The sequence below is a fragment of the Haplochromis burtoni genome, unplaced genomic scaffold (assembly GCF_018398535.1).
Source record: "Haplochromis burtoni strain Fernald_Lab_line unplaced genomic scaffold, NCSU_Asbu1 Contig_264, whole genome shotgun sequence".
NCBI lineage: Eukaryota > Metazoa > Chordata > Actinopteri > Cichliformes > Cichlidae > Haplochromis > Haplochromis burtoni.
The window spans coordinates 763107-781361 of NW_024582625.1; the positions used below are offsets into that span (position 1 = coordinate 763107).

Consider the following 18255-nt stretch of genomic DNA (forward strand, 5'->3'; position numbering starts at 1 on the left):
CTGTCAGAGTTCAAAGTGTTTGCTCTACAAAATTAGGATTCAAAAATGAAGATCTAAAAAAAATCCTGTAACACTGGCTTTAGCTTTAAAACTACGGCTGTGCTAACACTTCTTTGATCACCAGTTAAGAAAAGGAATAGTCAGTTTGTTTCCAACTGTCTCCAGCATCCAAAATGCTGTTAAAATGTGCATGCACTACATGTTTGTTTATATGGGGGAAAGAAACGATCTAAATTGTAGTTGAATCATGAGTTAATTGAATTATAAGTAATTGAATAAGTAGGTAATTGAACATATCTGCATCCTGTGTCAGAGTCTTTGACTTACATTGATTTGGCCTCTTCTTCTATCATCTATGCACTCTTATTGTCAGAATGTTGCTGCAGATCGCCTCATATCATTAATCAATTATTCACCAGTAGCCTGTTAATGTTTAATGAGTGAGGCTGCTGCGGTCAATTACTAATGAATTGTGGTCATGGTGAGAAAGCTCAGAGGATAGGCCAGATCAGATACTATACAGTCTGTGTGTGTGTTTGTATACATATACCTGAAAACACTCATTGCTTGCATTGGTATTTGTATATGTAAATTACATTTTTGTAAGTTACACGATAATAATACTAAAATTAACAGTAATTAAGGGTCATTATTTATTTTGTATTTTGTTTGTTTTGTTTTTGTTTATTCCCCTTGGTGTATGTTTGTTTGTGTATAGGTTGTTGTTTTTTTTTCTTATATTGATTTCTTTGATTATATATTCTTCACTATATGATTTATTTGGGGTTGGTTTTTTTTAGAAAAACAGATGCTTTTTGGCAGTTTGTTCATTTATTTGTTTTTATGAATTGTCATAAGACTGTGATTGCACCAGGCTGAGGAAGTAATTACAGACACCATTCTCCCCAACATTTTCCAATCCCTCCCGAGGCATTCCCAGGCTATATATCAACTCCTTTTGACACAAAGAAGCAGCAGGTATACCCCAGAGGTTGAGCCGTGTCACACTGTTCTGCAATCTAAATATTTTGGTCAACACTCAGAGCTCCTGACCAGAGGTGAGGTTTGTGACTTCCAGCTAAGCTCCCACTTCATCACAAGAGTCCTTTTGTTGCCTGGAGTGAACAATCCACTCTGCTTCAGCAGGAAACCATGCCTCAGACTTGGAGGTGCTAACTCTCATGAAACTCAACTTCAAACAATCCCAAATGGGAAGTGAAACCTGTGATCTAACAAAACTAAAAGAAGCATATCAACTGCAAAAAGCAGAGGCTGGACTGTACACACTTCTCATCCCAACTTTGCCTTGAGATTCTGTTCATAAATCCCTGCGTATATGAAATATGAATGAAAATAGGATCTCAACAAGGGGTCCTCATACTCCATTATCCTGTTGAACCCAGTGTACAATTGCTTAGGGGACATGGCCATAAGCCAACTCAAATCATTAAAACAATTTAGATTGGAAATGATTCATATTGCCCATCCAAGTGACAGCCTCCTTTTCAGCACCCTGGAATAAAGTTTTTTGGGAGGAGGCTGAACAGTATGATACTCTGTTAGTAAACTCTCAGTCCACTAACTGTTTCTACACAGAAACTATCCCCAGCCTCCATGTGACAGTGAAAAGGTGTGGCAGTATGTAGGGATGTAGTGATTCCAATCCCATTATCAACATCACTTATCAGTTCTCTTATCTATCCTCATTGGGTTCTCTTTGGCTCTGCTTTGAGAGTCACCACCATCGCTAAGCAACATATCAAAGACATTACATTTTTGCAAATTAACTACATGCTGTGTGGTCAAATGTTTGTGCATGTTGTGTGGGCAAACATACTTTTCTTAAAAGTACTGCAGTATGTTACGCCCTGTAGAAAGAAATGTGTTACACTACTCTTCACAGTACTTTCACATGAAATGCTCAAAGTTACCATTTCATAATATAAACCTATTGGCTACAGTCCCACAGACCAACACAAATCCTAATGAGGACTCTCTTGGTATTTACGTATGAACACCAGAAACAGCACATATGGAAACCAGCACAGAGACTTCAGAGTGAACAGCACAGTGATTCTACTTTATAAACATGAATAGGTGGAAAAAGAGGCTGCAACCTGACTGCTCATCACTGCTTTTGTTACCTGTTGAAGTTCAGGATCTGGCTGCAGGGCTGGGTTCTGGATTCTAGCTTAGCATTAGCATGCAATCTGTGCAGGTGCTTGCAATGAGCGAAAGTTTATAATGCAGTTGTTTCTGTCCTGGATGCAGTTTCTACTTCACTCTTGTCTTTTTGTGCAGTAAAAATAAAAAATAAATCCACACTGTAACCTGCGCCACTAATTTCCTCGCCTGCACAAAAACTGAAATCAGCTGATTGTAGCGCAAGTTCAGCGGATAAGTGGAACTGATAGGCAAGCAAACGAAGTATTACAAGTGATTCAACTAACAGGAACTAGTTCCCTATAAAAGCCAGTTCTCGGTTCAATCCCCAATTATATTGATCACCATGGATGCCAGGATGGGCTCTGGGGTAGGTTGTACTGTAAACCTGGCAACCAGCAAACCAGGGGACCTTGGTATTCTAATAGCATTAGAAAGCAATAAACCATAAAACACAATGAGAATGAGAAAAACAGTGGGAAATAGAAACACAGATTAGAATTCTTGTTTTTGCTCTTCACTCTTTTTTTTCTCTACTAGAAATTTGCATATTTGCATAGCAGCAAATAATGTTTAGATGTAAACATGGCAGACTGAGGCTGTGCCTGGTGAGTCACTGTTCAGTGACAAAGTATTCAGTACAAAGTTTTTTTGCGTGTATGTGTGTGTGAAGGGGGGTGACTGATGAGCAGACGAACATGAGACAGGTCAGTGCACGTCCTGTGAAGTGTTTTTGGCCCACAGTCTGTTGGCCATGCCTCTGTAACCAGGATAATTAGAGCCCAACCCCCTGTTAGGAGCCATAAACAGCCAAAAACAACATTAACCATTTGATACACAATCCCAAACACACACATTATTATCTATTCATCTAAAACAAATTTAGGGCAAATTTGATATGCGTCTTAATTTCCAAATATGAACATTGTGTTCGTATGCCAGCTACACACTGGCAGACTTTTGTGGAGTAGCGACTGTGACAGCATCTACGCTATTCTGAACAGACCATTCCAGTCTTTTGAATGGGGCCTTAGCAAGAGAAGAGAATGTTATCAAGGAAGTATTCAAACTGAACAAAAAACCTGGGTTACAGGGTTTTGGTTGTTTTTTTGTTTTTTTTGCAATGCATGTTTACAAAAACTGTGAACTGTAGTCATGTGTAAAAGAATGTCTACATTTTTAGGGTTTCATATATGAGAACTTACCAGGTCCTAAAATTGCAACATCAGGTACAGACAACCTCAGCTGAACAATATCATGTCATTGTTTATTAATACAATCTAAGCCAATATGTGTAAAGGTGTAATGTGTGAAAAACTAAGTTGCCTATCAATCTGGGAACTGTTATGAGGCCTCCAAACAAATTGAACTCCATCACTCTACATTAACAGAGATTATTTACTTTTTCTTATTATTATATTGTTCATTTATAATTACTCACAATTATTCATGTTTTTCAAGCAGAAAACATTTTAGACAGCTGCCTATCTTCCCGAGAGTGGACATCGCAGCATGTTAAATGATACAGTCAGTATTTGTACAGTTAGCCTTGTCTGAAGCCTCTTCTCTCTACAAAGAACATGGCAACATGCTTAGGTTTGCAGCGACACATCTGAATAAACAACAGCACTTAACAACACTAACCATAAGACTCAATTTAAAAAATATACTTCTTTTATGTCAGACAGAAATTTCCCTAATCGCCTCAAGCTTTATGTTTTTATGAGTTCTTTTGTCCACTTGGCAACATCACAAGTGACCACACTGACCAAAGCAAATGGACGCTTGTGGTTATAACTAGACCGGTTGTCTGACCAACACTGGGCACACTTCTAAGCACACTCGCTCCTCTGTGTGAAGCTCCATCCATCACGAGGCCAAGAAAGGACAGAAGACCATGGGAAATGAAGCATGGTTAATTCTATTAGCGCATGGACACAAACAATCTGTGGGGAATCAAAGAAGAAGGAAACATAATCCCAGCAGAGCCATTTCCTGCTGCATGAGCTGGAGCAATTCACCATGATAAGGCAAAACGTTAAATTCCTCTACAAATACACATAACAGTATGAGGTAGTTTCATACAGTGACGTTCAGGATGTTCACATTTGCCATCTATCTCATTCATTTCTCTCTCTCTTTCTCTCTCTCTCTCTCTCTCTCTCTCTCTCTGTGTTGCTCTCTTCCTCTCTCTATTTCTTTCTTTCTTTTTTCTTTCTTTTTTCTTTCTTTCTTTCTTTTTGACTCTGCTGTCTGTGGGGAAAGGCCTGGCACAAAGCTCTCAAGCTGAGTGACCCTTATGGGACAAAGCTGGCTTTCTAGGCTTTTTGCATATATGCATGCCATCCAGACAATGAGGCCTTTATTAGAGTAGCCAGCATCTCCGAGCTGGAACGGCAGGGATGAGGAATGGAAGTCCGAGAAAGCTGTGACTGACACTGGGCACAAGTGAGAGTGTGTGCATTTCCCACCTCTTTCCCATGCATGTGTGTTTCACAGAGGTGTGAAGTGGATGCTCTTACCCTTTCTTCTTCAGTTAACTAAGAAATCTCTTCTCAACCAAAGCTTAATCTCACAGTTTTCTGATGCCAGGTAGCATCATGCATTGCATGTATGGAAAAACGGCCAAGCTAGTTAGAAACTTTCATGTCATAAATCTCCATATAAAACAGGCAAAACAACATGCTGTGGCCTTTAGCTGCAATCACAAACAGCTCTGAGCAAGCCCTCAGACAGGCTATCTCTATGCACTTGACTAACTTTACAATACAAAATCAAGCTTTAGTCGAATGAGTGCTTGTGTTCGAGTGTGTGTCTGTGTGCATTGTACTACGTATTTCTGTGTGTATTGGTGTTGAGTAGAGAAAGAGGACGCTGTGTTACTCAATCATGCGTGAAGAGTATTTTCTGTTCAATAGGGGCTGCGCACTTGCATATTTGCATTCTAATGACTCCATATGCATAATCGTACTAGTACAGATACTCAGATGCGTACCTGTGTACACAGAAACACACACCTATACCTACGCACACACTACTGAATGCCACCTTCTGTTGTTCTCCTGATGGGAAATACACAGGTAAGAGAGACTGACACCTAACTTGTGAAAAATATCATGCATCCTGTTAGTGTGACGCATGATGTAAACTTCTAGTCACATCTCCGGGGTTGGATGCCCTTCTCTTCTAATATGCCTGAGCTGAAGCATGGGCTGCATGTTTAGTGCTGTTCTTCATGCTGACAAAATTGACTGTAATAATGTGTTTTAAACATAATAGAGCCTCCATAAAATTTAAAAAAGGGGTAAGGATTTTTATATATACACCACTGCTTATGTGTTTTGAGCCGGGCTACAAGGACAGATGAATGCGAACAAATTCTGTGTCACTCTGCACCTTTATACACATAAAACATCTATTTTGGAGCAGCACACACACATACACACACCTCTCTTCTCACTCTCTCACTCTCTATCTTCACTCACTGAAGCTGGAGTTGTTGTTCTGAGTGGTAAACATGTGCTAAAGGGGGGGGGGGGGGGGGAGTGGCTAAGTTTTCTTTTTATCCAATAAAAATGTCTCCTTGCCAGATCGATTGTTGTTGCTAGGAGACTGAAGCATCCTTTGGCAAGGGGCTTCAGCTCTGCTCGTCTGTTGTTTCTCTCTCGCTCTCTCTCTCTCTCTCTCACTTACTCTCTCCTCACTCGTGCACGCGCGCTCACGGGCACACACACACACACACAGCCACGGAGCTGGCGCGCAGAGCAGTGGCGCCCATCCTCTCTCTCAGTGCGACTCCTCCGAGGGATCAGGAGTAGACTAAGTCAAACTTCCAGCAGCTTGAGATTTGTGCGCAACCTTTCAAGGATCGAAGCCGTCAAGGTAGGTCAAATCTCACACATTCCTGACTGGTAGGCAGTGGTTGTCAGAGTGCAGTGAAAGAATTGACAGTCCGGGAGCGTTCAAGCGCGCGTCAGCCAATCCTACTGTAGGGAGCAATTTGCTTTGAACTTTGCGCAGGATTTAAAAAGCCAGTTGTACTGCATAAACGTGCTTGTTGTTTCCTTTCAGTCACGTTCAGTAATTCTGGGTTGTGTCAGCGGGAGAAAAATGGTTGCTAATCTCTGCAGCAGATGCACGATAAAGATACAGAAGGTGAAACAAAGACTATCTGCAGTTGCGTATTTCACTCCGCGCGGAGAAGTTATTTGGGTTCAGACAAACCGCACTGAGGCATGTCCCTTGGCTTTAGGCTTCCCGGGGAAGGGTGGGCGGGTAGTCTTTGAAAAGAGGCATACAGGTGGATCCGATATCTGGATCTGGTTATTGTTTATCAATGTTACTTTCCGTTTGCATCTAAGGATCCACTTCACACCTTGCGCTAGAGGAAAGGCAAGTGGACCTGCACTGAAGGTAGAACAAGCAAAATGGGAATGTCCACATTAGTTGCTGTCTATGAGCTATACTGGCTTTAACTAGCAATGTTATATTTCTCACTAACAAGCGTAGAGGGGTAACAGAACTTAGAGGATAACTGGATAAACATATTGATTCATATAGCCAAACCCACATGTTATTACTGGCCTTTAAAAAAAAAAAAATCTTATGCACTCTACTAGAAAAACAACTGCAAATTACAGTTTTATAAACAGTGAAAAATCATGGCCCGTGTCGGAATTCATGTAGAGCAGGTGCATTTTTATAAGCCCCGAGAGAGAGGTTGTAATTAGCTTTAATATATTAAGGGTCTATAATGTGCTGTCTTTTAAAAACAAACATAAAAACAAAAACAATGCATTTTAGGTGTGTGTATTTTTGTGTTTAATTCTTACTGGTGTGCATTTTGGACACACTTCAGAACAGATATCATTCCTGCCCCACACCACCCATGCTGAAACATGCATCAATGTGTTGAATAGTCAGTGAAAGACTTTTGATTATTCTTAATCAATTTTAACCAAAATTGTCATATTTTACAAGAATGATATGCAGCAGATAAGGATAAAATAATGTTTCTGTTATACTGGAGTTACTGTATTGAATTGGGAACTACTAGGTGATATATAATTTTACCAAACCATGATAAAATGTCCATCTGTGATAATCATATACTGTGTTGTTGTTTTTTAGCTCTATTAGGAATGCGATATCAAAATGATTAGGTTACTAAATAATAAGCAATGAGAATTTTTAAATTAACTATGTTGCTCAGTTAGATAAGAGTGTATTTGCTCAATGTGAACATGTTTTTATTGCTTGTGTAAAATGACAGCTACATGCTTTTTCAGAATAATATATATGAATATAAAATATTCATGTTTCTATGATTATGGTTTTTATGTATATTGTAAAAATGTAATGTTTGATTAACTAGGCTGGGATGTCCTTATTGATATAAAGCAACATCAGTGTAAATTCTTTGTGAAACTTGTCGCATAACTAAGTTTAATTTAACAATTGTACAGAGAGTTTGCACATCAATAACTCTCTGCATGTGCGTGCAAGGATGACAACTATAGGTGGGGATGTAGTGACATTTTAAGACTTTAACTTGTGTTTACATGCTTATGTGTAAATGTATTTATGTGCGTTCTTCAGTGTCAGGAGATGTTAATCTGTGGGTAAGGCAGCTGAAAATTTCTCCTGCTGAATGGATGTATTTTGTTATCAGATATGCTTACAAGCTTCTGATTGTAATTTCGATTTGTTTGTATGTACTATATATGTCGAAATGGTCATGTACATTCCACACACTAACTGAACTGGATGTACTACAGAACCTCATCATTAGCTGCTGTAGAGCAGTGCAAAGTGTGTGTATGTGCATACTTGTGTTGTATCATAGATTCTGACTTTAGAAAAAACGCTGAACACTACATATTATGGGATGATGTTTTCTGTGATGCGATGACAAAATGACTTTATTAGTTTATATATTTTTCTTATAAATCAGACGTATTAGCCAAAGTCCCTTTTCTAGAGCCATAAATGAGAGATTATGGTGAGAATTTATGTTGTAGTCAGTTCTTTAAGCTTTTATAGGACATTTAAAAAGTTTTATTATTCATGGGGCACAGTGGCAGTTAATAGCAGTTAAATCCAAAAGCGACTTGTGTATTAGAAATATAACAAAGTACTCATAGAAATTTTTAGAACGTCACCTTTATCATGACCTCTTTTCTGCAGCTATAGCCATATGTGCTGTGGGGAGCTCTAACATCCTGAAATGCACCTGCTCAACAGCTTGACAGGATTGTGTATGACAGCTGAGACGGAGGTGTGTTTAATCATAAGTTGGTGACTATATGTTACCAATAGTAGGATGTACATTAACTGCTGAGAAAAAAAGGAGAGAGGAAAAGGGGGATTTTGCTGCAAGAGTGTTTTTAAGACATTATCTATATTTTTGTTATATTCAATTAAAAGTCGCCCTCTGCTAACAAGGGCCAAACTTCTTCTTTTTTTTACAGAAACCTCTAATAGGAGGTGATTTCAGTACATTTTTATTATTTTGGATGAAGTTTACTAAATCTTATCAAGGCATACAGTACATATTGTACAGAACATCTGTTAAGCAGTGGCTTTGGGACTGTGGGATTTTAGAAAGCAATATGGATATTCCATGTAGTGTTATTTATTTCTTTATTTATCTATGTGACTAATGTCCTAGCCAATTAAAAACGGAACATAATTTTACTGAATATAAAAGGATGAGAACATTTAAAGAACTATCAAAACTGAGCAAAATTTAATAGACAAGGATGAAAATATACAAATATTTTTGCATGATTTAGAACTATTTGAAACAATCACATTATATAATTATCATTTGAAATTTTGCTGAGATGTGTGGCGCTCCAGTGAAGAGGATTAAGTGTGACTAACTGGAATATAAATAATTTTAAATAATTTCTTTATTTAATCGTTTGTGCGTATGTTAAAAATATCGTTTGTATGTTACATTTTTTAGAAGGATATTTTCCTGTTAAAATGTTTGATGAAGCATACGTCACTAAAACTCAAGCATAGAAAAAGCTGCCACTGACAGTCAATTACCAGCTTTTGCTCCTGCTTTACAGTAATATTCATTTAAACTGGTCAAAAGTGTCTCCATACTTTTGACGCTCAGGTGTTTCTGAGGACAGCAGAGTGCTTTTTTATGTCGCTGTCCTTGGTGCTGAATTTATTTTCTTCCTGACTCAAAGTCTTTATAGGCAGTCTCATACCTACAAGGCATAAATGAAATTAACATCACACGAGATTGCATATTCACAATTGTTATACTGATGTGAAATCATGACTTTTCCTCTTTTGTTCTGTTCTTTCTCTTTCTGGTTTCTTGTGTTCATCAACACTGAAGATGAGGGGATGAAAACATGGAATCTAATCTCAGTGTAAAGCCAAGACAAGTCTAACACAGTAAGCAGACAGGTAGGTTAAAATGACAGTGACTTGTTTCATGCAAAAAACAAATGAACCACTTTGATGAACAAATATGGACATGAACTATGTTCTGCTTCTGCTTGTCAGTCTGCTCCATGTGTGTTATCCTGCATGGACATGTAGGTTAACAGCTGCCTCTAAGTTGCTATAAGTATGAATGGCTATTTGTCCCTATGGGATGAATTTATGACCAACCAGTGGCATCACCACGCATTAAAAGAATAAGCGAGTGTCTATTGAAGTAATTAAATGCAATAATTTGCTGCTCACCAACAGCCTGATATTTTGTTAAAGTAGGTATCATTCCATGAAGCCATATTTGCATTCAGCTTTATGTACCATACCATCATAATAAGACAGCACTATCACTTTCATGGCAGCTTCATCACAGAAACAAACAAACAAAAAAAACACATGGAAGTTTGTTCCAAATGAATAGATCTCTAGTTTCCCCACTTTTAAATCTGCACATTGCCAACTTGCCACATCGACGTCTGGCCTCACCTACTTGATTGTCTTGTTGTTGTTGTTGTTTAAACATGATATTTAGGAGTTTGGCTGTACCAAGGACTGATAATTTGAATATCACTCCTACACTGACTTCCAAAAGCCAGCATGTCAAAATTTTACAAAATGTTTATTTGGCATATTTTTTGTCTGTAAGATGGTTATTGACCAATAAAAGTGATGGGACATAATGTTTATAACAGTGACCTAAATTAAGGAATCCTAGAAAGCAGGAGAAAGCATCATAGAGAAAAAGTTACACTGGCATATTTGTATAAAGATTCTGGTTTTCTAGCATGTATCATTTTGGGGTTTTGTTTTTGTTTTTTTGTTAAATGGTTTCATTTTGAGGATAATTGCCGTTTTTAGTGATTCCATGTAGGGAGTAGTCATTAACACAAAAAATAGGTCCTTCATCCATTCTCGGAGGCCTCCTGAAGTTCTTTCCTTGAAGGTCTTTCCAGTTTTATCATTTTTTTCTTTATAGAAACACTGTTGCTGTGCTCAACATGATCCTTTCACTGTTATGCTCCAGTGAGGAAACAGGGAAGTGTTTGGAAATCACTCCTGCTTCCCACAGCTCACCACTCATCATTAACTACAGTCACAGCATACACTGAGCTGCGCACACACTTACCAGCATGCACGTGTATACACTGCGTGCACTGACATCCCTTTTTCACTACATGCACGCATGCATACATACGCGCAGGGGATGAGGCAGTGAGCGAAAGGGCAGTGGGATGTACAGCTGTGATGGTGTGTCTCAGAGAGAGATCAGACTTGTTAATAAATTATGATCTTGAGCAGGGAAACTGTGTGTGTGAGAGAATGTGTGAAATGCATAGTGAGGGGTGGCTTCCTGGTCATGCAATAGCGGCTATCGATACAAAACAAAAGTTACATGGTGCAGATGTCGTGACATTTCCAGATGTTTTATTGCTGAATTACAACCTTTTTCATCTGATGCCAATTAAAGGTTGTTTTAACTGATAGCTGATAATACACAGCGTAATAACAAGATGAAGATCCAGAACTGGGTTAGTGTTTGGAATGGGCAATTTGAAAATGGAAAAACAGCAGTACAAGTCATTATGTATGTTAATGTTAGTGTTTTATATTCCCTTTGGTAGTGTGATAGTGGCATGCAACTGAGTTTTTTATTACTTCTGTCTGTGAATATGTGATTTAAAATGGAGGGCACTCAGCTAACGGCTTTATCCCTGTTTTAACTAAACCTGTGAGGAGCACACACAGTGTCAGTTTTCTTCTTTATCTCATGTCACTGGTCAGCAGTGTTTTATAAACTGGGATAGGTAAATGACTACTGCGTGAAATACCAAGTGGTTCTGCTTTCATTTTTTATGTCATAACCAGGCAAAACTTCCTGTCACACACAGAATTGTCCAGTACTGTAAAGCGTCTCAGGTCTTGGTCACATTACAGCCATAGTAACCTTTCCTCCCCTGTTGCATCAGGTATAGTAACTACATTGTTCATACAGTATTCACCCATATTGCTCAAGTCAAACTCTCTCTATCCGACCACTCAGCATTTCCTTGCTCACTGCTGTGCGGGCATCTGGCACACACCTGGGAACTGCATGAGAGCTGTGAATGTCATTGTGAAGTTATCAATAAATAATAGTAGGTACAGCATAGTGCCATAAGTTGAAAATGTTGGACAATTGTGAATTTAGATTTAATTTTAAATGTATTGGATAAATGTCTTCTGCAAAGCACAACAACTGAAAACAAGTATTACAACAGTGGCAGCCACTTCATTAGGTACACCTCTTCAGCCACTCATGAATGCAGATACAGTATCCAATCAGGCAATAACATGGCAGCAATGCAAAGCATTTAGGCATGTGGGCTTAGTCAAGATGACATAGTGAAGTTCAAACCAAGCGTCAGCATGGGAAAGAAAAGTGAGTTAAGTGAGTTGAATGAGGCATGGTTGTTGGTGCCAGATCGGAGTATTTCAGAAAATGCTGATCTACTGGGATTTTCCCACATAACCATCTCTAGGTTTTACAAAGAAAAGAAAAACTATCCAGTGAGCAGCAGTTCTCATGATGAAAATGCCTTGTTGATGCTAGAGGTCAGAGGAGAATGGCCAGACTGTGCTGAGCTGATAGGACAGCAACAGCAACTCATATAACCTCTAGCTGAAACCAAGCTACACAGAAATGCCTCTCTGACCACACAACGTATCGATCCTTAAAGCAGATGAGCTACAGCAGCAGAAGACTTCACCGGATACCGCTCCTGTCAGCTAAGAACTGAGGCTTTAATTTGCATGGGCGCACCAAAATTAAATAAAAAATGTTGCCTGATATGATGAGTCTTGATCTCTGCTGGATGAAAATCTCAGAGGAATGTTTCCAGCACCAAATTAAGGCTGTTTTGCAAGCCAAAGGGGATCCAAGACCACAAGGAGCAAGGTGTACCTAAAGTGGTCTGTGTGCGTATGCTTTATGGTTGTTGCCTAAAAGTCAGCTTGTTTTATAGCTTTTATAATTTCTCACATATGACCCAATAAACTTAATGTTGCACTAAGTACTTAAAAATTCTCACTTCAGGTCTTATTTATATACATTTGTGCATATACGCTTTTAGTGGGTGTGCATTTGTTTTGGGGGGTTTTTTTTTGTCTTGTTTGATATTGATAGTCACTCATAGTAAAAAAGTAAAAATAAAATCCTCCCTTGCTTTAAAACATAAAAATTATTATAATATTCACAAGTCAGAAAGACGAAACTGAGCTTTTTAATATAGTTAAATAAAGAGTTCCTGTTTAAATTCAGTCGACTGAACTTTTTGTGCTGATGTGGGAACAATGAATTTTACAATTACAGTGATGAGGATTCCAGGGCTAATGTGGGAGGGCAAATCATAAACTTAGTACATAATTTAAATTCTAATAATTAGTGAGGAATGTCAGCGGTAATTGGTTTTTGCACATAACCACCTAACCGAAATCAAGCAAAGCCAACCAACATTTGGTCCTATCTGAAAGGCTTTTGTCTCTGTCCAACTCAATTAAATGTACTCTTCTAACAGCCTCAGATAGCTTATACTGTGGTCAACACTCCATTACTCTCTACCTGTCTATTAAAGCTCTGTGCACCTCATGTATCGACCATGCTGAGGACAGAGTTGCAAACTGTGTGAACATGAATTAAGTAGGGTACCACAAGATCTGTGCCATGGTGAGTTAGACTGATGCGTCATGATGTCTCACAGGGTCATTACATGACAGTTAAGTTGATAGATGCAATCCACTGAGGAGTAATTCTACTTCTGACAGGTCCACTGCCTTTTATAGTGATAAACTGCAGGTCTGATGGATGCTTTCACACATTTCGCCACCCTTTTCTGTTTTTAGGTTGAACAGACATTCTTTAATGTTTAAATCATGCAGTCAGACGTGCTGGAGATCACAAAACCCAGGGAATGCACACATGCAGAGACATCTGACTGAAACTTAGTGGGAAAGGATAAAATATTAATCGATTTTCAACACAATGTAGAATAATTTCTAAATTGTTTTTGTGTTATTTTTGTCAATTAAATGTAAAAGTTTCTCAGATGTTGGGTGACATTGCTCTTTCTTTGCCATCAGCTGTCAACAACTCAAACATGTTGGAGTTACGGTGATAAAACAGAGGAAAAACAGAGACAAATGTGCATATTTTATATGTTTGAACACCTTGTTTAACATTGTAACTTGACACGAGACTCGAACGAAGCGGAGTTGAAATGAAATTAAAACTATTAATACAATTTCTGTCACTTAATGCATTTTCATGGTTAAGTTCAAACCATTTTGGAGGTCTCGCTGTACCGCAACTTACAAAAAACAGAGCACTAAGTACTCCCACTGCAGACTTTTTGTGGTGCTCGAAGGTTAAAAGCTCTTTTAGTAGAGGATCCTTTTGGAGTACCCACTGCACATGAGAGCAGAGTCTAGCCTGTGTAGCTCTAAACGTGCTCTATACGGGTTAAACCTATTTTCATTACAAATTTACTTTCAAGTATGTAACAGAAGGAGGATCATTCTATTATGAGAAACCAGAGTTCAGAGGCTGTGTGGTTAATATTTGCAATTCTCTAAGGTCCATTTCTATGTCATGTCTAACATGATACCACCTTTAACCTTGGACCCTAATGGAGGTCAGAAATATACCGATTGATCAATACAGGAAAGGCCGAGTTCAGTACCTGATTATTGATTTTAACTGGTAAATGGTAATAAAAGATGGCATAATAAGCAGAGCTATAAAATGCAAGTAAAAATTTTTAAGAACTTATTTATAAGACTTTTTTTTTTAAAACCATGTAGATTTATGCGCTAATACTAAAGGGTTGGAGGGTTGTGCATCATGTCTTGCTCGTTGTTTGGTTGTTGTATTTTGTGAGATGTTTCTGTCCTATTTATGGATCATCAGTCTTTCCTGCCTAAAACGCACTTTGTAAATAATTAATGGTCACAGCCCATTGCACCCGTTACACTGTCAGAAGTCTAGGACACCAGTTCTACACTCATATGTACATGCACGCACGCACGCATGCGCGCGCACACACACACAGACACACGCAGGTCATTGTTTTGTAAGTGGGAAAATAAAAAGTACACTTTTCACACAATTTGAAAAGGCTACACTGCACTCCGTCTTTAACAATTCATATACCTTGAATTCACATTCACTTACCAGTTGTAAGTACCACTGTTCTTACTTGGCCTTAAAAGATAAGAATGAGAAAGGAGAAAGAGATGGAAGGAGGCTGAAACACACAAAGCCACTGATGAATTAACTGATAAAGCTCTGACAGTGTGCACCGTCTTTAAAGGGGTCTGTTGTTCAGCACACAGCAGCAAAGCTTCTGATGCTACATCCATTCTCTTTCTCTTAAAAAGGAAAGAAAGACCTCACACACACACACACACACATACATACAGTGTCTTCTCATACTGTGAGATTCATGTCATTGGAGCAGCTTTCAGTTCTGTCAGATCTGTAATAGTCAGATAAACAGGCACATACACACACACACACACACAGTCAGTGGAAACACACAGGTTGTGGGGCTATCTCTCCTCTCAGCGTACCATGGTCCATCGACCCTGCATGGCTGCTCTCAGCTGGATACGTGTCATCCACAGCAGCCCTGCCTGTTAGGGAGAGAGTGAGGGCTGTGGTGGGTGTAAGGGAGGTGGAAATAAATAGGAAGAGTGGAGCACCAGCAAAGGAGGGGGGTGGAGGAAGGGATGCAGGGAAGCTGCTTTGGAGCAACCAGAGGATGTAACATGAGAAGCAAAAGAGGAGTGTGGTTTGACTTGAGCAGGGTCAGAGGTGAAATAGGGTTGTCTGTCAGATGTTACTCTGCATCATAGCTCCCAAGGAGAAGGGTCAGTAGTCTTCCTGCTCTCTCTTTTTAGTCAACAGTGCTGTTATTTTCTGCCTGTTCTTTACTCACCTCAAGTATCCCCCCCATATCTCTCCTCTAATAGGGCTCTTTGATGATGTTGCTATGTGCCAGCTGGTGTCTTCTCCCATCCTTTTCAATTCAGGTAAGGCAGTTAATAGCTGTGTGTGCCTATCTAATGCAAAGGTAGATGTCTGCATGTCAGTCTGTGAATTAACTGTAAAAAAGAGGTCGTGGTTTTACAGGAAGCACACATCCTGTTTGTTTGTTTGTTTGTTTGGGCAGATTCTCCCTTGCTTAAAGTCACAGCACATAGCAGCACATAGTGCACATAGCAACAAACCACAACAAATCAAAAAAATGTTCGCTTTAAATTTTGTGTGGGTGCATCTTATTTCTCAAGAATAAACAAGTAAAATGTGTGTTGGTAGTAGTTTGGTAAGTTTGTTACCTTGGACTTAGTTTGGTGTCAAATGATACTTTTGTTTGTTTGTTTTGTTTGGTCATGCTTAAATATGGAGCAGATGGGATAGACAGCATTTTGATGTGCACTTTCATGGGCCTAATTAGGGGTTTAATCATTCAGAAACAAAAATTTAATCAACGGTCTTCGTCACATTTCGATGTGCCAATTTCATGACATTCCATCCAGGCGAAGGGCACACTGGATGTACAATGCAACTGATTGGATTTCACTTTTACTTTACAATCAATCCTCAAATGTCAAAGTATGTCTTTGGAGAAATGTTACATTCCCAAAGAATGGCACCATGCAGTACAGAAGAAAGAAAGGAAAAAAGCTGTTAACCACTAATGTGGCAAAGGTTGTGTTTTGTGATGTAGCAGTAGTGAGAGTTATTTCATTCTCTATAAGGATTAGTACCAGTTTGTTTTCCTGCCACACCAAAAAAACAAACTGGGGTCAAAACTACTCAGCGTTTTAAATAAGTATTTTTAATACAGCCTCTGTCACTGCTCTGCATGAAAAACCCAAGGCTTATTGTCCTGTACTTTAACCTCCTTGGAAACATTTTCAGTAATGGAAAAGGGGACAAAAAGATTTTCTGTTACACAGTGTGTGTTCCACTTGCACAGTTGCTCTTGAGAAAGGAAGCTGGGTTTGGGAACTTTCCAAGAGGTTATAATGAAGCAAACATTCAATTTCAGCGGACACCATGAGATAGTGTAAAAGTGCTGGGAGATATTGTTTGACACATTTCTGGGAAGTTGACCTCAAGAGCTGCCAATTATAACAAAGCATGGTTTCAAAGGAGTGCATTGGAGGAACTCTTAGAGTTAGCTCCATAAATATACAATTTTAAACTCAACAACACACATCCATAAGCATGCGTTTACACCAAGACACCCTCAAAACAAACACATAGCCAGATCTGCAGCCTTCTTGCAGTGTTGTACTCAAAACTAATCTCATGACAGTGTTCTCTTTTTTTAGACTCAATAATATAATTACTAATAATGATATTATTATTATTATTATTATTGTCATCATCATCATCATCATCATCTTTAATTTTTGGAGGCTATATTTATAGGGACTCCAGCTTTTTCAGGGGAATACTGGAAATCATTCAAGGAGGATCTTTTTTTTTTCTCCACTACAGACAAACATCAAGGATGTGTGACGGTTTTGAGAATTGATATAAATCTTTCATTGACACCATCAATGTCATCCCCCATGTCCCTCCAAAATATAGAAATTACGTGGAATTAAATATCCATGTCAGGTAATCTCCTGTCAGAATTTGACAGGAACATCACAGTTATATAAATAATATATGCCCATATAAATGATATAAATTTTACAGTTCAAATTATGTATTAGTACTCCTGCCTTGCCTACAGTAAGAATTTATTATGTATCATATAACCTGATTTTGTGTGTCCTTTACGTGCTTCCTGACCACACTCATTCAGATCTCTGTTGGTTGATGCACAAGGAAGCTAAGACATAGAAATAGTCTGCTTTTAGGTCAACCCCTCAGAGAAGCAGAGGTGTGTGTTTGTGCATGTGTGTGTGCACGTGTGTGGGCGGGTGTTTGTCTGGGTGTGTGCGTTCATCTGTATGTGTGTGATATTACAGAGCAGAGTAGTAAAGGTATGGCAGCCGCCTGAAGAAAAATTTGAGCTGCCTGCATCTAAGAGAAGCTTTCATCCTCCTACCTGCCCACTAAAGAGGGGAGACTTACTCTTTCACTTTCTCTTACACATGTGCGCGTGCACACACACGCGCACATAAACACACACAGATAAAGTAGGAATCAAGAGAAGTTTTACCATGAGCTTGCTCCTTGGTCTAGATTGATTTTTCTAGTCACAACGTCAACCTCCAGCTTCTGTCTTATCTCTCCCGAGGATTGCAGGAGAGGCACAAGTGGCAGAATTCAAAAGAAGTGAGCTATGTCTTACTCAAGCCTTGTGAGTGACTTTTTAGTAGCCAAACGCAAACTCAACAACACAGAGAGAATGAGGGAGGCTAACGGGATTGCTTCTTGGGGTTGACAACATTTCTGGCTAAGATCAGATATCCTGGTGATGGGGTCAAGGTGTGTGTGCACACAAAATTCTGTTTGCTTGCTTGCATTTATTAATTTACTGATGGGTAATTTCACTGCATTTGAAGGGGAAAAAACATTAGATCTTATATATCTTTTAATTATACCTTCAAAACAATTGCTGTGGACTAAATAGA

General features: G+C 38.9%; 1 protein-coding gene across 9 annotated transcripts in view; it reads left to right on the plus strand.

Annotated features, from left to right (window-relative positions):
- Positions 1-5873: 5873 nt before the first annotated feature.
- The window catches only part of grm3 (glutamate receptor, metabotropic 3), a 48663-nt gene continuing 36281 nt past the window's right edge, over positions 5874-18255 (plus strand). For 2 of the 9 annotated variants that reach the window (XM_042227495.1, XM_005939285.3), the window contains exons 1-3: positions 5874-6045; positions 9524-9594; positions 15631-15690. The gene's annotated coding sequence lies outside the window, so the exon portion shown is untranslated. Of the gene's footprint in view, positions 6046-6074; positions 6319-6448; positions 6577-8349; positions 8441-9523; positions 9595-15630; positions 15691-18255 lie in introns of those variants that run through there. The other 7 variants (XM_042227496.1, XM_005939287.3, XM_014339069.2 and 4 more) reach the window with 6 other exon arrangements.